The following is a 26527-nucleotide window of genomic DNA, read 5'->3' as shown; positions in this document are numbered from 1 at the left end:
CTTTTACTATGACCTTGACCTCTGAGGTTTTGACCCCACCCCCATAAATAAGTTTGCTCACTCTGCCAAGTGCACACCATGCATAAATATTGGTGCAAGTATGGGACGTATAACCAATGATACTGAGTGAAAAACATTTTTCTAATTTCAGTTACAATGAACTTGAGTTTATATCTTTTCACCTAAAAATAAATAGGTTTCTTATTTACTTAAATTGCAAGCTAAGTCTGGTAAATGTAAATGGTGTAAAACAAAAGTTACTTTGAAAAATGAACAGCCTGTTAAGATGAAAGTTTGAATCAATATGCCATACATGTCAAGTCGACTAACTCCAAGAACTATGTGCAAGTACTAAGATGGGTTTAGTTTTTATCACTTTGACTAATATTTAACCCCATGCAAAGTTATAAAAAGTTATCAAATTTCAACACTTAATAAGAACCATTTATAACTGGAATTGCATCCATACAATAAATATGTGCCACACACACAGGGATGCAATTTAAGAAAGCTTTGTTCATTATGTAAAGACACAAATCTGAGTCAAACAAGAGACTTTTAGTCATACAGTATATTTTTTTATTTTAAAAAAAAATTAACATTGGAAAATTAAACCTGACCAAGGTCGCCTCATATCAAAATTTAACTTTCAATTTTTAAAAAAAAATGGTTGAGTGGAAACTGAATCAGTAACTGACGGGTGGCTGGTACAAGATGAGACAGGACAGACATGCCACCCTTAGAGAATATAGTGGTGGGCGTAAGTAATGATAACATCTGAGTTGCTATCTGCAGATGAATAACATCTTTCAATGGAAGAAAGAAACATGTTAGTGTCATTGGGTTTTGAGGGAAATTTGCACGTAGTGGCTTTGTAAATGGATGTGATGCAGTACAGATTGCTGATTATGATAGATCAACAAAGTGATACTGAAGGCATATGGAGTTTCTGATGAAATTGACATAGGTATCTGAAATCTACATTATCTGGGGCTCTCTTGTATGATATGAAAGCTTCAATGCAGCCAAGAAACAAATGTAAAATTTAGGGGGGTTGTGTGGGTAAAACTAATTTTAATGATGTAACAATTACTTGCTGTTACTGCATAGCTAATACTTTTCTGGTGGTAAAATACCTGATTGAACAATGGAAATAGTACACAGATTGAAACAGATTCTTCCAGAATACAGAATAAGCTTCTGCAAGACAACACAATACAGTACATAGGCATGTATGTAGGACCATCTCATACATAGGAAGGAGCAGTCTAAAGTGGGACATCAGTGTGGTGAGAGAGGTGGGAATCTGTTCATTGTGGCAATCATAACTGAAGTCGGATTGGCACCATTTTCTTTCAGGACCCACTAGATATCATAATCAGTCTACAAGTGAAATACCCCTTTGGATTTGACTTTCCATTTAGAAGGAGTAGCAATAGTAAGATTTTCAAGATGGCTGCCATGGTGGCCACACTGGATGTCAGACTGACACCATTTTCATTATGTGCCAACTAGATATCATAAGTCATCTTCTGGTGAAAAACCAATACTGATATGACTTCCCACCTTGGAGGAGTTGTGTTAAGAGATGGCCAATGTGGCAGTCATACTGGAAATCAGAACTGCACAATTATTATTTAAGACCAACTAGACACCATAAGAAGTCTTCCGCCCCAAAAAACCCATTCTGATATGACTTTCTTTCAGGAGGAGTATATTGCAATAACAAGATTTTCAAGATAGCCACTGTGGTGGCAATATTATATGTCAGAATGGAAGCATTTTCATTTAGGACTAATTAGACATGATACTGATATGACCATTCAGATGCAGTAGCAATAACAAACTTTTCAAGATGGGTCAATGGTGGCCATATTGGATTCCTGAGGCAAAACAATTTTCATTTAGGACCAACTGGACATCATAATCTTTCAAATAAAAACGCCATATCAATGGGACTTTCTGTCAGATCAGCCTCATTTTCATCTATGACCAACAAGTCATCATAAAAAGTTTTCAGCAAAAACTACATGTTGACATCACCATCAATTCAGGAGGTGTAACAAGATTTTCAAGATATTGATATCCAAGTGGAATCATTTTCATTAAGGACCAACTATATGTCATAAGAAGTCTTCTGGTGAAAACCCATGTCCCCCGTGACATTCTGTTCAGAAGGAGAAGCAATAACAAGATTATTAAGATGGCATGATTTAAGTCTTTTGGTGAAATTCCCATGTTGAGATGACCATCCATTCTGGAGTAGCAATAGCAAGATTTTCAAGACGGCCACTGTGGCTGCCATACTGAATTCCTGAGCAGGAACCATTTTTGCTTTGGGCCAACTAGACATAATAATAAGTTTCTTTTAGTGAAAACCACATGATGATATAACCATCTATTCAGAAGTAGCAATGGTGGCACTCTACAGTTTTGCATTTTGCGTAGGGTTAGAATTTTAAAGAAAAAGAATTTCCCCAGCTTTCCTCACCTGTTATACTGGCTATTTAAAAAAGATCTTGTTTATCTTAGGTATAATTCAAAGAACCTTTAATTCCCTTTATTTTGGTGTATGAATGATGGGTTTAATATGGGTTATAGAGTATACAGTTTGGCCTTACTTCAGATGTGCACCTTTCAAAAAAGTGCTAGCTCTGCTTGGTCATTTTCACTTTTTTTAACTTCAGAGGTAAATTGTACAAAAAAGAGCCAATAACTTTTTTTACATTTTATATATTTGGTAATTCATTCATTACACTTTCAGAAGCTGATATTGTCTAGTCTGGCAAAATTCATTTTCCCTATTTTAATAGCTGCTATGGATATTGTACTTTAGACTAATTCAGGCTGATTTTTTAGCACAAGGCAGCAGTTATTTTAGTTAGCAGTGTGCTTAGATCATGTACAATTTCCAAAAGTACAATATCCAAAGAAATATCATCCACATTACATTAATGTAGCATAGAGGCATGCCAATATTCTCTCCATTGTGCATGTTTTAAATGCAAACAACTTCACCTTACATACATCACTCTCGTAAAAGTACATAATAACTGGTGAGTGCCCCCTTAAAGAGAACATAGTTATTATTATTGTATGATTTAATTTTGATTGTATGGCTGAAACATTTAAGTCACAAGCATCAAAACAGTCCTTTTAAATAATTCTCTTGTATTCCCCTCTCACAGAACAGTATTTATGAGTGTCAGAGTCTCTAACAAGTCCAGCCCCACCCCCTTATGACAAGAAGTGAGCTATTTTAAAAATGCACATTACATTTTGTCAACATAGCAACCAATGTTATGCTGAATGACAGGAACATGAAACTAGCCATAATTATTTCCAAGATATCAACAATAAATTTTACAGTTTGAAAAGGGATGGAACAGATCAGGTTCATCAAGGTCAAAGGTCAAAGTGTAAAATATTTGCCTATTGTTTAATATGGAAGAAGCACATTTGCTTTCTCATCATTTTTTGATTTTTATTTCATTGCAAATAGATGAAAAGATACATTTTCACTATATATTTCTTTTATTTATTGCAACAGTTTTAAATTTAAGTTTACTCTATTCCTATATTCTAAGACTTCTAATTTCCCCATAATTAAGGTCACTACTCACACAAACATGCCTCATGGCAAATTATGTATGCAAGAGCAAAATGAGCATAATTAGCTTATTTTCATGCTTAACATCAATATTAATGTACCATTTTATTCAGAACATCATACATAATGATATGAAAATTAAAAAAATAATAATTGCATACATTTTTATATTTGTTTTAAGGTGGCACTCTACAGTTTTGCATTTTGCATAGGGTTAGAATTTTAAAGAAAAAGAATTTCCCCAGCTTTCCTCACCGGTTATACTGGCTATTTAAAAAAGACCTTGTATATCTTAGGTATAGTTCAAAGAACCTTTGATTCCCTTTATTTTGATGTATGATTGATGAGTGTATGATGGGTTATAGATTATACAGCTTGGCCTTACTTCAGATGTGCACCTTTCAAATAAGTGCTAGCTCTGCTTCACTTTTTTAACTTCAGAGGTAAATTGTATAAAAAAGAGCCAATAACTTTTTTTACATTTTATATATTTGGTAATTCATTCATTGCATTTTTAGAAGCTGGTATTGTCTAGTCTGGCAAAATTCATTTTCCCTATTTTAATAGCTGCTATGGATATTGCACTTTAGACTAATTCAGGCTGATTTTTTAGCACAAGGGAGCAGTCATTTTAGTTAGCAGTATGCTTAGATCATGTACAATTTCCAAAAGTACAATATCCAAAGAAATATCATCCACATTACATTAATGTAGCATAGAGGCATGCCAATATTCTCTCCATTGTGCATGTTTTAAATGCAAACAACTTCACTTTATATACGTCACTCCCTCAAAAGTACATAATAACTGGTGAGTGTCCCCAATAAGATTTTCAAAATGGCTGCTATGGAAGCCATATTGTCTATTTGAGCAACAACATTTTCATTTAGGACCAACTATTTCCAGCTCAGTGGGAGTAATTCTGAATCAACTTTTTCCAGCTCAAAGGAGGTATTTGTCAATCAGCTTATCTTTTTTTTTTAAAGAAAGAATACTGCCATTATTAAGGAAATTGATTTGTAATTAACAGATTGATCATTTTGTTTATATAATAGGCCAATGTGAAAAATCAAACAAAACAAGAAGAAAAAAACCACTTAGTTATTATTTTGGGTTCATTCTGGCTCATCAAACCAAGACCAAATATAAATACCTATTTCTCAAGTCTGTGATGTGTTAGGATAATTCTGGTATCCTGGCTACCTATGTGTACCTATTAAGACAGGATTTTCTGTATTGAAGTTGCATCAAATTATGAGTTTATACAATTCTGATAGCTGATACATATTTGATTTATGTCCAATTACTTGATTAGATCGTGACCCAATTTCACCGATATAAGTATCAAAGTTAAGTACAGACTTAAGAAATCTGGTTGGCACATTTTAAGTTGCACTTAATTTTCTGTCAACTTTCAACTTAAATTTAGTTTAAAGAATGGCTGTGTTGTTTTTTTATCTTTTTTCCAGGCCATATATCCTTAATTCTCTAATGATAAGCCCCTATGTGATGATAGAACTATTCCTAGCTTTGTACAGTATATACTTACTTATAAGTAGAGTCTTGAGTGCAAAATATACATATGCCGATCTACCATTGCAATATGCACCAGTAGAATGGTAGAACAAACAACAAAGACCCTAATCTGCTGGCTCATTATGCAACAGTAGATCAGAATCTATGTTGCAGCTGGAATGGACTTTAAGCCAGTACAAATGGTAACAAAAATATGTCATAACAACCAGTACAATTTTTCTTGAAGCTTACTGATTGCTTTCCCAATGAGGAAGTTTTCTTATTCTTCCCGGCAAGCTTTTTAACAACAATTATTACCTGTGCACATGAAGGAAATCTATTATTAGGTCATCTACCTCATTTCTCAAAGTAGCCAAGCTGTCAGACCAGGAGGTTTATTAATTTTCTTTCTTGGGAAGCTAATACAAAATCAATGCCTCAGTCACTACCACCAATTATTTAGGTACAAGGATGAATTGCAGTGTATATTCTTTCATACTGGTAACGTACTGCAAACCACTCTACCTGCAGCTTATTCAAAAGAGAGTTTTCACAGATATGTGCAATAGCATAAAAGCAAAAGCAATGGAATTTACTCCTGTTTTTATTGACGTTCAAGTTAGATTCATCAGAAATGTACATTCCTAAAAGTTGAAACAAATCTAAAAGAAAGTGATTATGGGCCTGCTCCACAGATACAATTATTCATTTATATTAAGGATGAGATTATCAGTCATTGGAAATAAGTCCACAGGAATAAGGTGAAAATGTATGTCAGCTGATCTATTCATAGATTCTCTCTCTGTCTGTCTGTCTGTCTCTCTCTCTCTCTGTGAACTGTTTTCAGTAATAATATTCACTTCAAAGTCTACCTCACTTAACTATAATGCAACTTGCCTTTGCAAAAGCTGCAACTCTAAATCAATCTTTACATTATACCTGAAGTATCTTCTGACAATTTGTGATGTACAATTTTATATCATGAATGATTATATTTCACATGAAAGTAAAAAGGCTTTTCAAATCTCAAGCTCTGAAGACATTTGATCAACTTTTTTGAACTCATTAAAATTTGTTCAAAACTTGTAAAAACAACTTTTAGTATCATCTGAAAGCTCTCTGAACTTGCTTCAATAAATTCTTAAGTCATCTGAACAAATTTTAATATAAAGTTGTTGAAGTCACTTGAACAAGTTTTAGACTAATTAAAACATGACTTTAAAAAGTTGTTTAAACATGATTTAATGTCAAACTAGTTATAAAATGACTTTAAAACTCATTCAAACAAGTCTTGTTCAGCTGCTTAAACAAGCTCCAAACTGGTTCAAATGACCGAACATTCGAACGAATTCTAAATTTTCTATTGTCCTAATGGACTTAAGTATATATTACATTGCAGACTTAGGAAAATTGCTTTTTATCATTTTTATTCAATGCACAAGTAAGAATACCCAAATGTAAACAGACTAAAACATTTCTTTTCCTTAAAATTTTATACCATACGTATTTGTTTATAAGTCAAGGCATACTTCAAACAACAATGCACTGCCAGATCAGGTTTATATTGTTTGTTCTACTGATTACTCCAAACAAACTCCACAGACCCAGATCTGTCAATGATTATGTTGCAACAGATCTGGGTCTGTGCAGTTTGCAGATAGACTCGACTTGTAAGAGTATATATATGATATTACCTAATATGAGTTATAAAAAAAAAATGTAATGTTAATTAATGCAAGAGAAATTAGTGTGTATATAGTGGTCTCTTTTGGACAAGCTGCATTATGAATATTATTAAATATGTTTAAAATGGATTCTGTGAGATCAATAAGAAGCACAAGTTGTGTCACTTGATGACTGCTTTATTGCTACCATCACCTTCAACACAATCTTCTTGTCAAAGTTTTAGATACGTGTTCAAAAAGAATTAGAGAAAACTAAGTCATCTCCCCATTTATCTTGTTAGATAACAATGCATACATGTAATTGTGTTGATGTGCAACTGTAAATAGGATAACTGATTTCGTTTCCAAATAGGTATCAATGATTTTATTTTTGGAGTGTGAAAGGATTGGCCCAATATTATTTATTTTGTTCCTTAATATACACAAAATAAATGTTTACTCACTATCATAAACCCAATAATGGACATGCCACATATGGGCAGACAGACAGGTGGATCAAAAACATTTATTAATGAATAATGAGACAATTTTTAAAATATCAAAGTTGCCAACCCATTATTTTTTTAAGTAAACATCTGTCACATCATCTGCATTTTCTTGATCATATAACCAAAGGTCATAAAGAGCATGGGTAAAGCCCAATATAAACTTGAATTGACCCTTTTCTGCACATTAATCAACCGTGCATAAAACCTACTCATCAAATCGCATATGGCCAATGGAAGGGCTAGTCCGACAATGTAAGATTGTATCACACACACAGACAAACACGCAAAACAAACTAACGAAATGCGATCCATGATCATACTAGTTACTTTTAAACTGGGACCATGTTATAATGAAGGTCTCTGTAGCGAAGGAGTAATGTATTATGAAATATGTAAATGCTTACCTTTACCAAAATGCCATTAAGAAGAACATGTGCTCAATTTTTACAATGACAACATTTACAAATATTTGCAATAATGTAACTAAGGTCTCTGAACAATTTCATTGCTTCTGGACTGGCAACTTTCATTCTGTAATTAAATTATGCCTTTGCAGATAAACAATGCTATGTTTTCATTTTTTTGATATAACTGACTGTTAACAAAACAACAGAATCCTGTGGTGACATAAAATGAAAATCAATGGGGAAAAAAATTAATGTCACACCCAAAGTCTTCTATGTTAATATCTGAGATATGAACTTGACAATCATAAACTTGTGGAACATGCATAACACAGTAGGAGTGACCATTTTTCTTGCAGTTGATGAGTCCTAGACTTAAAAATGCATGCCCATCAATAATAATAATAATAATGATAATGATAATAATAATAATAATTATTATTATTATTAAAACATTGCTTACAAAAGGGTAAGTGCATTTCTTTCTGATTAAGGTAAGCATTTTAGCATCTAGTGATCAGGTTTCAGTAGTTAGAAAGTGCTAAATATCAGTAGACTGGACAGCATTTTTAGCAAGACCATGTCATAATACATATACATGTGGATCTGTGTACTGTCTCAAAATAATATGCTGTAACTCTACAAATCTAATATTTCACTCAGTTTCTTTCAGCTGGCAACCACATATACATTATAATCATAATATGAATACTACACTTTTTGTGACAAATCGTTAAAACATACACAAGATGTTCTGATGATACAATGATTATCTACAAACTAAACATCAATCAAGTAAAAAATATTGATCTCTCTTTAGTTAATTCTGGGCTGAAGTTTTTCTTTCACTCAGAACAAATAATCGTACTAATCTAACAACATCAACATTTAAGGAAGTCTGACTTGATTGTGACATCAGGATTAGTCATGGGACATTTTGCTTATTAAAATGTCATTTTTGGGGTTTGTCGTATCCAAAATCTTCCAAAGTGAATAAAATGTTGACAATATTCTGGCATCTAAGGATTCAGGGATGTTAATGAAGTTTTCTGTCACATGTACTGGTATGTGCTTGACTCACTCCATGATAAGTTCAACTCTAAGTTGAGAATGGACACAAGAACATTGTTCAAACCTAAAATGACTTTTATGATTAAATTTAACAAAATATTAACATTCATAATGATAGAACGAATATCATACATGCATTATTTTCCCTATTGCCCTCTGATGGTTGGTATGTTGGTCTGTTGGTTGATTGGTTGGTTGGATTTTAAAGGCATTTTCAGAATATCATTGGCCATACCATGCCAAGGAAATTAGAGTTAGGTGCCTGTCCTAAAGACAAGTCAGGCAGATGACCCAGGCTGATCTGTGAAAAATTGGAAACCAAAACTCTTGGATTATGATCCTGAAACTCAAGGAACTAAACTATTCTGGCTTTCCATACAGCCTTATGTGTTGACTCTTAGTCATGACTGAAAATTAACAAACCCTACTTCACCTTGTTAATGATGCATGTAAAATCTGTTGTATTCACCAAAAATAACAGTTCCAACGAAGTCCTAGCTTAACCAACAGTCTACATTTGCCAATCTGAATTCTACGGTTTCAAAAAGATGCCAAAAACAGTCGAGAGTTAATCAATCACACAGCCTGTTATAAAAAAACATAAAAATCATGCTGGAAAACATAAAAAAGGTATAATATTGTAATTACTTGTATTATATAAGTTTGCTGAGAAAATATTTGGCTTTATCTGCATTCAATATGACTTATTTGTAATTGTGGGATATTTCCTTAGTATGGACAACACCACACAAAATAAGGTTTGTTGTATTGATGGATTTTTTAATAAAGCACTGCCCTGGTAGAAAATGTTTAATAGAACTATTGACCTGGAAAAAGGTATCAATTTCAAAAGATGAATACTTGTTTTCAGTACTGCAACTTTTTATAAATAATCACATAGGGTGAAAGTACTACTATATGTATGTATGTATGTATGTATGTATGTATGTACATACATACGTACATATGTCTGTATGTATGTATTCATAGTTAGTAATGTACTGGATTGACTGATGCTGACAACAGTATAAGATCTAGCAATCAAACTCAAATTACTATGATAATAGGATTTTTATGTATGTATGTATGTCTGTATGTACATGACAAATAAGTTGAGCTATCCCCAAAAAGAAAACATCAAAACAAAGGATTAAATCCTAAAACCTAAAGGCAATATATTGATATAAATAACACCAATAGGGTGAACATCTAAGTGTGGTCAAGCAACTACTAAATGGGGGGCCCCCGAGTGGCCGAGTGGTCTAAAGTGCTCTCCGTTACGGATCACTGACATCTCACCTCTGTCTGTGTGGGTTTCGAGTCTCGGATTCGGCTAATATGGGTATGCGAGAAAGCTTGCCAGTAGCTTCTTGTTTTCTTGTGGGTCAGTGGTTCTTTTTGGGGTTTTCCCGGGTTCTTCCTCCACCATTAATACTGGCCGCCATGTCTAGCCTATCTTGTGATGAAAAATGGCACTAAACACTATATCAACAACAACTTATAAGTTGTGTCAAAGCACAAACTACACAGAATCTGGGCCTATACAACTTGTTATGAGTAACTACTTACAAACAAGATAGGATCCTGATCTGCTGGTACATGACATGCCAGTATATCAGGTTACATCATGTTTGTAGTTGGACCCGACTTATAAGTTAGTACAAACAGTACCTGAAGGACTATACCCAAGGCAGGTAATTTATGGAATTTTCATATCTTTCACTTTCTCTAAGGAAAATATGAATCAATCGAGTTCAACAATGTTAACACAGGCAAATAAATATTATAGATCATAGCGATTCATTAAGTTTATGATGTGTCAACAATAATATTATATCCATTCAGAAGGAAAGAAAATTTGCACCTGTAATCATTTTTTAGTGTAAGTTTTCAAACAATGTTAATTTAATCATTCTGAGTTACCCAAGTTTACAAATACTGTACAGATGAAATATTACTAAAATGAGTTATTCTGACAGAACATTTTTCATTTTCTATAATCTGGTCACTGGGGTGCCAATGATGACTTTGCAACAATCTCTCTCCATTTTGCCCCATTCTCCACTGCTCTTTGGAACTTTGTAAAGTCGATGCCAGGAGATACATGGAAATGACTCTTTCAGTTATCATAAAGGTGCTTCCACTTCAATCAAGGAATACTTCCTCATCGTAGTTACTTTACGAAACAATACATGGTGAAAACATATGAAATCTTTATTTATATTTAGCTGATACTAGTTAAAATATACTGATAAACAAAAAATTCCAAGGAATTTTAAGTGTCACCTTCTCACCCCATTTGATACAGATGTTTTCACTTTAGAACAATCTAAACAAAAATGTCAGAGGAATAGTTGGAGTACAGGAACATGAAAGAGCAGAGCTTTTTAATTCATAAGTCCAAATACAAGAGTTAACCCTAGGTTTAGGATCTATAATCACAACAAAGAAACTTAACCACAAACTGAACAGAGAATTTCAATGACCTTAGGGTGCAGGACAGGGAGTGTGGAGAGGAAGGGTTGGGGTGCATACATATGAAAGGGCAGAACTTGCTTATTCTACATTAAACTAGCTTAGGTTTTGGTGGCCTTATTGCCATTCCAGTAGCCTAAGTGGTTAGAGTGTCCACCTCAGATGTGGGAGGTCGCAGGTTCAAACCCAGTCCCAGTCATACCACAGACTTATAAAAATGGTACCAGCAGCTGCCTGACACTTTACGCTCAGCACTAAGAGGTTAGTGTTAGGACTGGTCAGCCTGGTGTCAGGATAATGTGACTGGGTGGGACATGGTGCTACATGTCTGCAGCATGATGCCTGAGCGGTACTTAGTCATCACTATAAACATCATATCAATAGGACTAAAATTGTTAAAGCCACTTTAATAATCTAAATCGCACACACCCTACTGCCATACAGAAAATACTGAACCAAACCTAAATCAAAGATTCTCAAATGACCTTGATCTTGAATGAGAGACAGAGGGAGAATAGGGCTACATCAATATTTAAGGGCAGAGGTTCCTTGTTACACAGTCTAAGTTGTTGTTGTTGTTGTAGGGTTTAATGCCATTTTTCAGCACACGATAGGCTATATATGGCAGCCAATATTAATGGTGGAGGAAGAACCCGGGAAAACCCCGAAATGAACCACCGACCCACGAGAAACTACTGGCAAGCTTTCTCACATACCCACATTAGCCAAATCTGAGACTCGAACCCACACAGACAGAGGTGAGATAGCAGCGATCTGTAACGGAGAGCGCTTTAGACCACTCGGGGCCCCTCACAGTTTAAGTATGATAGTAACTGTAACTAACTTATAAGTTGAGTCATACTGCAAACAACAAATAAACTGATCTGCCATCACATAATGCACCTGCAGATTAGGGTTCTGTGTTGTTTTGTTCTACTGATTGATCATAACAAACTGTCCAGACCCAGATCTGCCAGAACATGATGCAGCAGCAGATCTGGGTCTGAGCAATTTACAGTTGGATTCATCTTATAAGCAATTATATACAGTTCATATGCCAGCATTTGGAACATATGACCATACTGAAAACATACAAGAAATTATATTGTGATAAGGACGAGTAGTACTGAATTAAACAAAAATCATTCAAATGACTGTTTCTGTTCATGTCATCTAAATTCGGTGATACTGATGCACTCCATGTATTGTTTCTACTTGTGAGGTTTTGCAATCTGATTGAAACTGAGATCTATTATACTAAGTAGATCTGACAGGCACCAATAAAGGTTCACATTTTGGCAACTTCTGTAATTCCCCAATCCATTTATATTTAGTAACATATCAGATAAAGTACAGCATTTAGTGTTAGAGAGAATTATCATTAGAAATGGTATTTTGTCAATAAATTTGTCCACTTTCATAAATGTGAAGCTGAAACCTGACTGGTGAACCAAAAAGTTAACAATATAACCTCATAGCAATGTCTATCAGCCATGTCAGAGATCTCAAGTTTAATTAGACTTTACTGTGGATTCAAGCTCAAGTTTCAATACACCATTCCTGCAGTGTAAACAAGGTATCATCAAACCACCCACTGTAAGGTTACCAAAGTAACCTTATCAATCATAAATAACACTTTTCTGATTATTTCATTTAAGACAAAGAGAAACCATTCATACAATGCTCTAAAACTGCCTGCAGCTGAGGACTAAATGTTGAAAAACAATGATTACAAACAGAATTACAAATATTTTTTAATTTTACCAAGTGCACAATCAATTTCTTCTTAGCAAAATTATACATGTAGCAAGATTTATTCACAGAACTTGTGGTAATTAACTCCATGGAAAAACAGGATGATCTTTCTTAATATAATGTGAAAAATTCATAAAATGTTAAAATGTTAAAGTTATAGAGAGTTGAATTTGTATGTTAGTACCATATGGACTTGCTTATAATCCTAATAATTTTACAATTTCAAAGAATGAAATTTGACTGATTTTTTAAGTTGAATGACCAAATGTCACAGGAAATCAGCTCCTGAGTATCCTGACCACTCCATTGGCCTAGTGGTTAGAGCGTCTGCCTCGGATGCAGGAGGGTTCGATCCCAAGCCAAGTCATACCAAAGACTTACAAAAATGGTACTAACAGCTGCCTCGCTTGGTGCTCAGCATTATGAGGTTTATGTTAGGACTAGCTGGCCTGGTTTCAGGATAATGTGACTGGGTGGAACATCATGCTACATGTCTGCAGCATGATGCCCAGGCAGTGCTAGACATCACTATAAACTGCCACACTGCAGACATCATAGTGATATGACTAAAAAATTGTTAAGCTACGTTAAAAATCCAAATCACACACACACACACACACACTTAAAAAAATATAAAACAGTAAAATAATATTAATATTAATAATTGGCGCTCAACATTAAGAGGTTAGTGTTATGACTGGTCGACCTGGTGTCAGGATAATGTAACTGGGTGGGACATCATGCTACATGTCTGCGGCATTACAATAATAATAAAAATAATAATGACCTTATTTAAAGAGGGTAACACAATTAGCTAAGAACTAATCTACCTTGAGGCCCTCGTACAAAGGAATTTATTTATTTTAGCTGCATCTCTGAAGCCACTGGATATACTGGGTTTGGAAGAAGGATACAGAGTGGGCATTTCTAATCTCAACTGGAATGCTATTCTAGAGCAGAGTTCCAGAGTATTGGAAACATTTTTTTAAATAACTTCTTATTTGGTTTGGGAATTTTATACTGTTTGGTAGACATGGATCGCAGGTGGGAAGTATTACCAGGTAGCCTATACTGGAACAGTGATTGTAAATATTCAGGAGCACTATTATGGGATATCCTGTACATTAATTTGGCTTTTCTCAAACAGATTCAGTCTTTAATAGGTAATATTTTTAACTTACCAGCTAAATTTTCCTTGCTTTGTTTCTGGATTGATATTAGCCCAAATTCAAAGAGAAATACTGGGAGCAGGAAGGCAATGCTTTAGACCACGTGGAGAACAATGAAGGAAGGCAATCGCCTGGGTCACTGGCACTCTGACATTGAAGAAGACCGTTTATGAACCTGGATGGACGAGCACCCTGATGACAAGATTCTAAGTTTTACTAGTGGCAGTCCTAAAAATTATGGTTACAAATACCGGGACCCACAAGAAGTGCACACCGAGTATAAAGTGAAAGGATTGACTCTCAATCATCACACCAGTCGAGTGGTGAACTTTGGCATGCTCAACAAAGCATTGCAATCTGGAGTTTATCAAGAGTTTAAAGTGACCACCAGCAAACCATACAACATTGTATATTTACCCACACACCAAACTGTCAGTCAGCCCTTGGAAAAACTGAATCAAATCATGTACCAGAAGTGAGTACAGCTTCCCAACCACTTCACTTTACCGTATGGACACACCGATATTGGCCAGCATATTAAAGGGGAAAACTTCCAAGACCAATACTTCATTGTAACTACCAATACCAAGCGAGAATGATGAATCATTTCACACAGCAAGTATCAAGTGAGAGAAAACTCAAGTGCAATGATGTGCCTCACGATCATATCACCAATGCAGTACCAAATCTTAGTTGTTCATTTACTAACATCATGGAAAACTATGTGCAACCAGTGGGACTTCTAGGCTACAAGACTTTACCTTATGGACATGCTGATATCACCTAGTATAAATAGGGATGACTTCCAAGAACGACATTTCAATGCAAAGACAAACATCAAGAAAGATGAATCACTCTATGCAGATGAAAAAGAGATTCAGGAACAAACATCACTGACCTCTTTCACCACCATACTGTCACAGCAAAGTGCGTCCTAGAAGAAAAAAGATTCAACAGACCTAAAGGAGTATTTTAGCATCCAAATGACTCAGACAGTGACTTCAAGAAAATTTAGGATGATAACTTACACCTATATGGTGACTTTGCATCTGATGTTCCAGCCGAGGAAGCAGGTTTTATCACAGAATTATTTGACTCACTGTTAGAGGAACTCAAACATAAGTGTCAAGTCAAATAATGAGTTTGAACTCTCCTGCAGTATTAACTTCTTCCAAACTGTTGAGGGCTATTGAAGACGTGCAGATGACAAGAGAAAAATTTGACATCACCGATGGAAAAGTGACCATTCATATGGCATATGTTGAACCACCATGGGAAGAAGACAATAAAATTAACTGGCATTGATCTGCTTATCGATAAATACACCTAGCATGATGGATATACCAACAGATCTACACATGAAAGGGAGTATGTGATGGGAAACATCTATGCTGGAACATAAATACATGTAGTAGCTGACTAGATTTAAACACTGTGTGACTGAAAAAAAGCACAATCTTTGTCCTATTCATCGTTTGTTTCTTGGTTTTACTTTTTCTCAAAAATAGACATTAAATGTAGTATCAAAACTGTCATTCTTTTTACGAAACAATTATACATTGTATATGTTATTTTTTTTAAGGCATGAACTTTAATTTTTTAAAGTAGTTTTCCAGAACCAAGAAATAAATAACTTGTGAATAGGTTTATTCCATGTCTAAATTTGTATGTATTAAATGGATAGTACTTAGACCAAAGCACGGGCCATAGAGCCCATGTATATATTTGAATAAATGTTTTGTACCCATACAATAGACTTTTCTTTTTGGAGTCTCTATTCTGTCTGTGAGTCATTCTTTGGGCAGTGTGGGACATATAACTTTATATAATGCCTGGCGGACATGTTACCAATGTCCAGTACCGTGACATCATTATTCATATTGTCCCTCAATAATACAAACCCAGTATTTTTTGTCGCTATACAGGCCCAATATTCCTATGTTAATGTCCCATTGTCCCCAAAGTGCTGGTCCTGTATTCCCCATGTTAAATTCCCATTGTCGCTAGACAGTCCCAATCCACTGTCACTCTACATCCCTATGTTCAATTCCCCTTGACACCAAAGTGGCCCATTCAATTTCCCCGTGTTCAATTCCCCATGACGCTATAGTGGCCCATGACCTTTCAAAAACCCTTGATGCTATAGTGGCCCACGACCTTTCTGACTGGGTTTTCCACTGACGTATGTCTATGTTTGTCCCTACAAATACATTTCACATTATTTGACCCTAAAACCCCACGACATCACCCAATGTTCAATTCCCGTTGTCACTATACATCCCTATGTCCAATTCCCCCTGTCAATATACAAACTCAATCCATTCCTTTGTCCACATACTGGCCCAATATTCTCCATGTTAAATTCCCACTGACACCAACGTTGCCCACTACCTTTCAAAAATCCTTGAGGCTAGAGTTGCCCACAACCTTTTTGAATGGGAATTTCCACTGAGGCTAGGTTGCCCCCATATACTACTCTCATGCCCTGTATCTCCCTATCTCTATCTAATATATTCTCTCTCAGTCCATCTGTGTACATCACCTACCATCACCCACTTCCCTTACATACAGAATATGATTCTGTAATTATTACTAAATGAACAGTCCCCTTCCCCCACAGACCATACCATAAATAAATGGTGTTGAAACAGCATCAAAAGACTATGACCCAGATACTCAGCTTTGTCATACTTCTAGCATGAAGAATATGACCCAGTCACCAAGATATGTCATACTAATAACATGAAGAATATGACCCAGTTACCAAGATATGCTATACTAATAACATGAATAATAAGACCCAGTTAACAAGATATATGATACTTCTAACATGAAGAATATGACCCAGTTACCAAGATATGTGATACTTCTAACATCAAGAATATGACCACCTTACCCAGACAGGTGATAGCCTTCCTGAATCTTACAAACCATCCACAATATTGGATATTGATATGTTTTCCAAATTCTCACCCCCAACTTCTTGTTAAATAGAAACCTGATACTGTTAACTGCAGACTGTGTTACTTCCTGTCCATTCAGTCTTATACATTCTAACTTTTCCTTACACTTCAATGCCTTTGGTCATATATGAATGATTTACTACACACACTGGGCTACAGCACCAACTCACCTGACTTCATGAGTTTTGAAATTTTATGTATATGTATTTCATAAAAAAACATGTATACACTATTCACATTTTTAATAAACCTACATAAAATAGTTTAAATATGGGTATATTAACTGTTTCATTCTGCTTCATAAAATACCTTACTGTGCACTCTATATATATGAAAATGCCAGCAGACCACACTGTACCTTTTGATATCTTTTGGTAAATAAATGTAGTTTTACCAATGAATGTTATAAAGTGGCTGAGGTCAATGACCTCATCTACCATAAAACAAAACATTGCATGTTTCTTTCCTTGCAAACATAACTATATGATAATTCAATATCAATAACACAATTAGAGCTTTCAGCATGTCAAGTCTTATTCACACAAAGAAAGACAATCTAGCTGATTAAAAAATTCTGGAGTTATTTCTATGAAGTGTTTAAATAGACTGGAGTAAATTTTACAATGTAAATACATGTAATGGAAAGCAAAGAATCTATAATTGAAAAATTAAAACAAGAATCCCTTCATGGGACAGACACTCTATCAGCCAAAAAGAATTTCCAGGAGTTCAAGATAAAACTAATTTTCCTTTTACCTAGTGAGCATCCAGATTAGCTGCCATAGGCATCAGATTGGCCTCATTTTTTACTAAGGACCAACAAGACATCACTTACGAAGTCTTCTTTTTTTGAAAATTCACACTAAACAAAATTTCTATAATAACTGCCATGGTAAGCTATACTGCATACCAGATTGGCACCATCTCCATTTAGGGACAAACTTGACACCATAAGAAATCTTTTGGTGAAACCACAGTATCAATATGACCAGCCATTCAATCAGGAGTAGTGATAACACAAACATGGCCACACTAAATGTCTGAGCAGCAAGAGTTTCACTTAGGACCAACTAGACATCATAAGTCATTTATTTAAAATTTCATGTTGATATATCCATCCATTCAGGAGTAGTGATGACAAGATTTTCATCTACTGTTTACGCTATTGGATGTGTAAGAGGCACTCATTTCATTTAGGACAAGCTAGACATAACAAGTCATCTGGTGAGAACAACAGGGCAACATTACTTTTCTTTCAAGAGGGGTAGCAATAACAAGATTTTCAAGATGTCCACTAGTCATTCTAATCTGAGCCAACCAATAGACATCATAAGGAGTCTGTTAGTGAAATTTCAATGTTTGATATGACCATCCATTCAGAAGAAGTAGAGATTACTGGATTCTGAAGATGGCTGCTATGACAACCATACTTAACACCATTTTAATCTAGGACCAACTTGATCATAAAAACTTTTCTGGTGAAAATCTGATATCAATATGTCTTCCCATCAGTCAGGAGAAATAGTGAGAACAAGATTTTCAAGATGGCTGTTGTGGTGGCAATACTGAACATCAAACTGGCACCATTTCATTTAGGTCCAACCAGAAATCTTGAGAAGTCATTCAGCAGAAGTGGCAATAACTTGAAAGATTTTATGACAGTTTCTGTATTGACCATACAGGGTGTTTGAGTGGCACGATTTTCATGTAGGCCCAACTAGACATTTAATGAATGTGTGAGTTTACTCTATTTTTAGAGGAGCAGTGATGAATGTATGATGGATGACATACCATCCCATAAGCTCTTCTTGTCTATAACCAGTAAATAAACCATGTTGGAGGTATCGATATGTTATTTGTTGGAGGATCGATATGTGATCTGTATCCTATTATATATCAAAACACTTTCTCCCCAAAAAATAAAAAAGGAGAAAATCGCAGCTGTGGTGTGAGACCCCATTTCGCCAGCGGAAAATAAAGCTTCTTCGTCGTCTTGGTTCTGATACTTTTGCTTTTCTACCAAAACCCATCTTCTTCAGTGGCTTTAAAAAAAAACAAAAAACAACGGTATTTTAGAATTTAGTGCTTGGATTGTAAAATGGGGGTGTCTCTGAAAGGTACAGGATAGCCCTTGGTCTTAATATGCCTTTGTGTGCCTATATTTATACACTATGGAGAGAACCGCTTGTAGTCAAAATCATTTGATTTTGTGAATGCTTATGAACATTCCTCTTAAGTGTTTACTGTAACCGATCAGAATATTTTCAATAGATCCACTTCATGTCTCTCGTTTTAAGCCAATCGCTGGATATTATGTTCAGTTCTTTATTTGCTTGAAATTTTATTTTTTGACTCAGTGAACTCACAACCTCGTCAACATTATCATCTCAACTTTCATTCAGACGGGATTAATAAATAATAAACTCCGGCAGTTGCAACATGAGCGTACATTGTTTGTTTACAATTAAAAGTAGTTCCAAACACACGATACTATTTTTAGACACACGTGTGGTGCACGATTTTTGGCAATGTTAATAATGAAGAGAACAAAAAAGTATTCACGTATTCGCTGTCTTTAATTTTGCTGACAGATGAGATGAAACTACAGAGTTGATGAAATTTGACTGGGTACTCTTTTTTTGGAAGGGGGGGTAATCTTGTTGTTATAGGCGCTGTACAATCAACGCAGTGTCATGTGATATAAAAAGGAAAGGAGTAGAGAGAAAAAAACTTCACTGACACGTGCTCTAATGCATGACGAATATAATGTCTTTCTCCAGGTTGCGGAAACATCGACAGATCTCTGAGCAATATTTTGAGGATTAGGTGTCTATTCGTATTCATAGAAACACTATGTGACTTTCATTTATTATTCCCACTATGAAAACAAAGTCATATGGACAGTGTTCTTTTGCATACCAAGGCCCAGCAACGCAGAATGAATTGCCCATTGAACTGACACAAAGACACATTGATCACATTCAAGAGGGCTCTCAAAACTCACTGCAAGAACAAACTTAAAGACCTAATGTTTCCTACCTGAAATATTCTCAGCATGTTTTTTATTTTTTAATGTTTTTCTAATTTCATGGTGTTTGTTTTTGTAATAATATTATTTTATGTTTTTTTTTTTTTTAATCTTATAGGTGTTGTCTAATGTTGTAAAGCGCTTAGAGCTTCTAAAGATTAGGCACTATACAAAGTCCTCATTATTATTATTATTTAATTTTTTTTTCTCTCAAATTTTTGTTTGCAAAACAATATTAGAAAGTGGCGTATTGTTAATATTACGTGACTTATTGGACCCCTTGATGTCATGGACATGTCGGTTGCGAAACTTTGGTAGTCATGTGACAAGCAAAGCAAATGTCGACTATATACTATGTCAAAGGTTTCCGCCCCCTTCAAGAAACTTAAAAAAGTACATGCACACAAACCTGGTCACTTGTCACCTTAAATTAGACCATTTTATTCTTGCTCACGTTTACTGAGTATTGTGCACACTTTGAATAAACTGACACGAAGACTTTTGCTTTCGGTATATCAATGTGATCATGTGAGTGCATTTGGTTTCACTATTATAAATTTAATATAATAGTTCATTCCCATTAGCATCGCGAATGTTTCGTATCTACAACTTAGTAAAGTTTCAGGCCAGCGTTATAAAACAGCTAAATGTACCTAGGCCTAATTTATTTCACACTTAAGTATTTAAAACGAAAAATTAGGTACTTGTAGCTACATTTAATGATGCTGACCTGAAAATTTACAGAGTTACAGACTGGAACATTCGCGATAGTATGTGGAAAGAACTATCATTGAATTGTATATCTGTTAAATCACGATTTAATAAAAAGTGACAAGTAATTTTCATTCTGACGTCACAGCGCGCGACATGCACCCCGGTTTCTACCTCTAGCCTGATCTGGTCCAAGATGTCATGAACTTAAGATTGCGTTTTGCCGTAAGTGTTTCTCGGCGGATATATGAATGTAAAAAGATCCAAACTAAAGTCGGTTAGCATTTCCAGCAAGCACAAGCTACTATGGCAACGGCAAGTCGACCAAAACAAGTCAAAAAGTAAACATTTTAAATATTACCTATATAACACTCATATCTCAATTCAGGTTAAATCGCTTCGTCTTCCGCGCCAAGTACCGCGTTTACGGGCGTTGTCACTAGTGAGAGTTCCGAACATGCTACGCGCTCTCTCGAAATCAGAGTAAGTTGGCAAAGAGCTTGAAGATGAAAAAATGAAGAAAATACCTAAATTAAACGCAACGACCCATAAATAGTGTACACATTTTGTTGACTGAAATGGCAAAGTAAGTCGACGTATAGTTATGTGAAATTAGTACACATGACAACTTTCGGCTTTGATATTCTCGACAACAGTAAAACCTGATACCAACCGAAACTAATTCGAAGAAAACATAATGAATGTTATTTTTGAATCACGTAAACAGTTGTAAGCTACGATGTCGTAACCTCAATTTGATTTGTGGTTGAGGCTACGAACTGATCCCATAGCCTGTAGTCCTTCACATTTCTTTTCACTTGTAATGTGTCATATTAATATTTTAATTTTTCCAGACAGTAGCCTGAGAATAACTGTATCATACTGTTTAACTTCGTCTTGTATCATGAATGAAAATGCCAAAAGAAAGGAGTAAGTGAACAAACGTTAGGATGGCAGTGTATGTCAAGCACATATATTAACATCATAATGCTTGTTTTGTTTTCTTAATTTCAATTATTGATTTTACTTGTTACCTGATTTTCACGTGGGAAGGGGGGGGGGGGGGGCAAACACTGCCAACTAGTTGGCATTTTGAATCAAACGGGAATTTCTTTAGCAACAGGGTCACTATATTTGCTTGGGCCAGTCGATGTTTTCAGGCAACAGATATGATGTAGTTCATATTCTTTTAAAATCTCAATAATTTCCTAAAATGTGGACTTAGATCTCTTTGAACACATATATAGAAGAGTTTCTCCTCTTTATTTGTTCAGTTTGTTTTAGACATATTAAAACTAGACATTGCAAATACAGTAGAACCTGTCTTGAAAGACCACCTCTTTTGCCAAAAAAGTATGGTCTCTCAAGACAGGTGGTCTTTCATAACAGGTCACAATGCTATATAATCAATAAATTTGTGCACCAAGAATGTGGTCTCTCAAGATAGGTGGTCTCACATAGCGGTATTCTTTCAAGACACGTTTTACTGTATTGGATACAGTTGACACAGCTTTTACTGAAATGGCCTATTCTAGAAACTAGAAAAGGACGGCAAGCAGTATGCTGGTTTACATCAAGAGCTTACAGTTGCACTGAAATACTAATGTTAGGGACCCCTTAGCACCAATAATTTGAAAGTGTTAGGGACCCCTTAGCACCAATAATCTGACAGTGATAGGAACCCCTTAGCACCAATAATCTGACTGTTTGGGACTCCTTAGCACAGAGTTATAAATTATTAATCACTGAATTAAATGACTAAGTCTTGTGTATTTCTAATGTTCTTGGTGCATTCCATTTTTAAAATCATGAAGGGGAGAGGTACAAATGGGAGTGTGTGCTAATATGTAGTTAGATGTTCCTATGGATCAACAGGTAAAATATAAACTTTCTTTTCTTCTAATATTTCTTGTAGGGGTAAATGTAAGAACAAAAAAAGTGGAGATCTACTTGTTAGTCTAGACGTTCATACTGCAACTGATAAATGGTACATAAACCCTCTTTTCTAAATATTCCAATGCATTAACATTTATAAAAAATTCCACTAATACAAAGCACAGTGTAAATGCATGACTTTTAAAATCCATTCCTTAAATTGTGTTGGAACCGAACTGGAAGGTAATCATGCATTCTGATTTTACTGTAAATTAAGGAATAATAATTGCTTTTGCAGACTTATAAATTCTAATGAGAAGCACCATTTGTTATCTTCTTGGGAAATCAAAATAAATACACCTGACAACAATATGGCACTTCTGCATTTTTTTCTTCTCATTTAAATATTGTACTTTAAACTATTTTCATGGGCATACATTATAACAAATGAAACAAAAACAATATATAAAATTTGCAACATTTAAAGTAAATGTATATTTACAGTGATAAATGACAGTTCCACTGAGCAAAATGCAATATTTGTGTTGCATTTACAGTACTACCTCACTTTCTAATACCTCAATAGTTATTAAGCCATTGATACAAACTTATCTACCATTGGCAAAGACGCAAAATAATATATTTTTTCTTGCCTCTTTATAAAACTGCTTTCCCATTTCCTTAGGAATTTTCAACAAAAAAATTCAAAACTTAGTATGACCATCCTGTGATAGCCTGCATTTTAGTAAAGTCAAAACCTCCAACATAAGCCAAGATCATAGTGGCACAGAGAAGTTCTGGCAAACTTTACAGTCCATATTTATTTAAGTGCCTTTAAATGATGTTGTTGTCATACAGATATGTTCCAAATGACATTTTTCACTCTTAGAAATATGAAAGGTATAATCTGATCAGGAAATCATAAAGTCGTTGGAACATGACTTGCTATCAGTACCCATCAGATCTACCTATTTTATTTCCATCAAGATTATTACAGAAATGCTCAGTGAAATCTTACATTATGTATATTTAATTTAATTGTTTGTCTGTTAGTTTAAAAAATTTTTTTATTTCATTACATGTTATTGGAATGTAACATTGTTTGCTGGACTTGACCTTGTCCAAAACTGAGCACATTTCTGCTTGACCTGATTGACTTTTTAAAAAAAATAATTTTTGTTTCATTATTGTAAACAACAATAGTTTCATTATTCTCTTTGTGTATGAGTTTATTATCAGGATTATTAATCAGGTAAACAATGAAGGAGTGAATATGTTGATCAGGGTCAGGGTTTTGGAGATTCCTAAGTGAATTTTGTAGGCTGTTGTGATGTAAATAAACAAGGCTCATTAGATCATTTTAGAAGGTTATTTTCCATTAGGTAATAGTTGTTTTTAGAAAATGCTAAATGTGACCTGAGATCAATCAGAGAACTGTATTATCCTGTGACTGTAAGGATTTTACCAGTTGTGCTTTAACACCTTGCACTTTAAGATTTATTATGTTGTGTCCAGTTTTGGCCAGATTTTTGTTTTCTTCAAAGTACTGAATTCAATGATTATTTTCTCTGGAAATACAAAAGTGCTCCGACAAAATTCTTGGATAAATACATATATTGGAATTTATACTGAATTCAAACCTGGAATAATATTTCTGTGATTCAACAAGAGAATGTTGACACATCAACACTTCATAGGCTATAAAAGACACATCATTGCCTTTAAATTTGGATCTCTTCAGAACTTGAACTGAGATTTATTCAGGACTTTTATTACTCTGACTTGTGCCTGTAATTCTTGGATTATTTTTGGATTTAATTTGCAATGCAGTAAGTTCTTTTTTTCTCAATTTTCACTTTGTATTCTAGGGAAATAAATTATTTGTTAAATTTTGCAAAACTTGTTGTCTTCACTCTTTTCTGTTACTTTAAGAGCATAGACTCATAACACTTAAGATCAGAATCTGTACACGTGTAAACATTCTCTGTTGTGAGAAGGTAAACTTATTTTTAATAAGAATTGACCAAAAATGCCCTTTTGTAGACTAGGTAGGTGTGTGCTTTTAATCAAAATCAGGAAACACATTTTCAACAAAACTAAGTTTCAATAATCATAAATCCTTAATCAAAGATCTCTGATTTACATTTGGAAAGTTTTTTTGTACAACCAAAAAGCAGACAAGGGGAGATAAGTCCACAGTGAGTAAGATAAAGCCAATGAAATTACCGTTTTTTTTTTCTTCTTGTTTTTAAAAGATGTATTTATTAATCAATAAAATGTTTGGTTAGACTGAGGACAAATATTGATTGTAAAGTGGACTATTTTCATTCAGGACCAACCAAACACTATAATTCTTCTGGTGATATCCCTATGTCAGTATGCCTTTCCACTCAGACAGAGTAGCAATCACATTATTTTCAAAAGAGATGCTATGTGCTGATAGTGAATGTCTGAGTGAAACCATTTTCATTTAAGCCAAACTTGACACTATAAAAAGTCTTTTGGTGAAAGCCTCTTGTCAATATGACTTTCTGTTCAGGATGAGTAGCAGTAACAAGATTTTCAAAGTGGTTGTCATGGCGAGGATATTGGATATCAGATCAGCACCATTATCATTTAGTAACTAGATATATGAAGTCTTTTAGTGAAAATCCATGTTGATATGATTATCCATCCAGGATGAGTAGCAATAATAAGATTTTCAAAATGGCCAATGTGACAGCTATATTGGATGGCTATGTGGTACGATTTTGTGTGATGTGATTTGGATTTTTAATGTAGCTTTAACAGTTTTTCAGTCATATCGCTACGATGTCTGCAGTGTGGCAGTTTATAGTGATGCTTAGCACTGGGGCATCATGTCGCAGACATGTAGCATGATGTCCCACCCAGTCACATTATCCTGAAACCAGGCCGATCAGTCCTAACACTAACCTCTTAATGCTGAGTGCCAAGTAAGGCAGCTGTTAGTACCATTTTTGTAAGTCTTTGGTATGACTCAGCCGGAGATCAAACCCATGACCTCCTGCATCCAAGGCAGATGCTCTAACCACTAGGTCACTGGAGCGGTGGTATGATTTTCATTTAGGATCAACCAAAACATCATAAAAAGACAATCTGTTCAGAAGGGGTAACAATGTAAAAGTCTTAAAAATGGCCACCATAATATGCTTGAAGCTATATAAAGATACTGCAATATTTAAACTTGATATATATATATGTGGCATCCACAGTCCTTATCTATTGGTCCCACAAAGAGACTTAACTCTGCTGATGCTGGAATATTCTCCCAATCTGAGCATAAAAACATAATTAGACCTATTCTGTGTCACTTTTAAGTTAGACATACATGTATGTATCACTTTCTCTGGCAGTGACAATAAATGAACTGAAAAATGGAAGGGGAAAATTCCACCCTCCATTTGCAAAAGGTGAGAACTGTCAGAATGTTGGTAGGAGTTTAATAAAGAAATAAAGGCAGGGATTGAAAATATAATGCAAGATTTTCCTGCATACAGCTGATTTTTAAGCACAATTATTTTTTTATAGAAATTATTGGGAATCTCACAGTCGTGTGTTCTAGAATAAACCCTGACTAATATGTTAGTATTTGAAAGTCACGGCCATCATAGCCATTTCCCTGGCAGCAGAGTAAAGTGAATCCTGACATCTTGATCAGCATGAGTAAGTCTTAAGAGTTCAAGACTGAGCCTTTGGTCAGACCAATTGACAACATGATATTAAATCAAAGCAGCAAAGATCCAGATCTGTCACTGCA

At 34.8% G+C, this 26527-nt stretch overlaps 2 protein-coding genes across 7 annotated transcripts in view; one reads left to right on the top strand and one right to left on the bottom strand.

Annotated features, from left to right (window-relative positions):
* Positions 1-26527, bottom strand: part of LOC149806435 (trafficking protein particle complex subunit 13-like) — a 173431-nt gene that overhangs the window by 105096 nt on the left and 41808 nt on the right. The window lies entirely within an intron of this gene.
* Positions 1002-26527, top strand: part of LOC149806436 (sodium-dependent organic anion transporter-like) — a 45018-nt gene continuing 19492 nt past the window's right edge. Inside the window, exon 1 of one of the 4 annotated variants that reach the window (XM_089953264.1) lies at positions 1002-5886. The gene's annotated coding sequence lies outside the window, so the exon portion shown is untranslated. Of the gene's footprint in view, positions 5895-18882; positions 21461-21570; positions 21805-26527 lie in introns of those variants that run through there. The other 3 variants (XM_089953237.1, XM_089953255.1, XM_089953245.1) reach the window with 3 other exon arrangements.

The sequence above is a fragment of the Sinohyriopsis cumingii genome, chromosome 1 (genome assembly GCF_028554795.1).
Source record: "Sinohyriopsis cumingii isolate HCF-2022 chromosome 1, ASM2855479v2, whole genome shotgun sequence".
Taxonomy (NCBI): Eukaryota; Metazoa; Mollusca; class Bivalvia; order Unionida; family Unionidae; genus Sinohyriopsis; species Sinohyriopsis cumingii.
The sequence above is the reverse complement of the archived record's forward strand: the minus strand, read 5'-3'. Positions and strand labels throughout refer to the sequence as shown.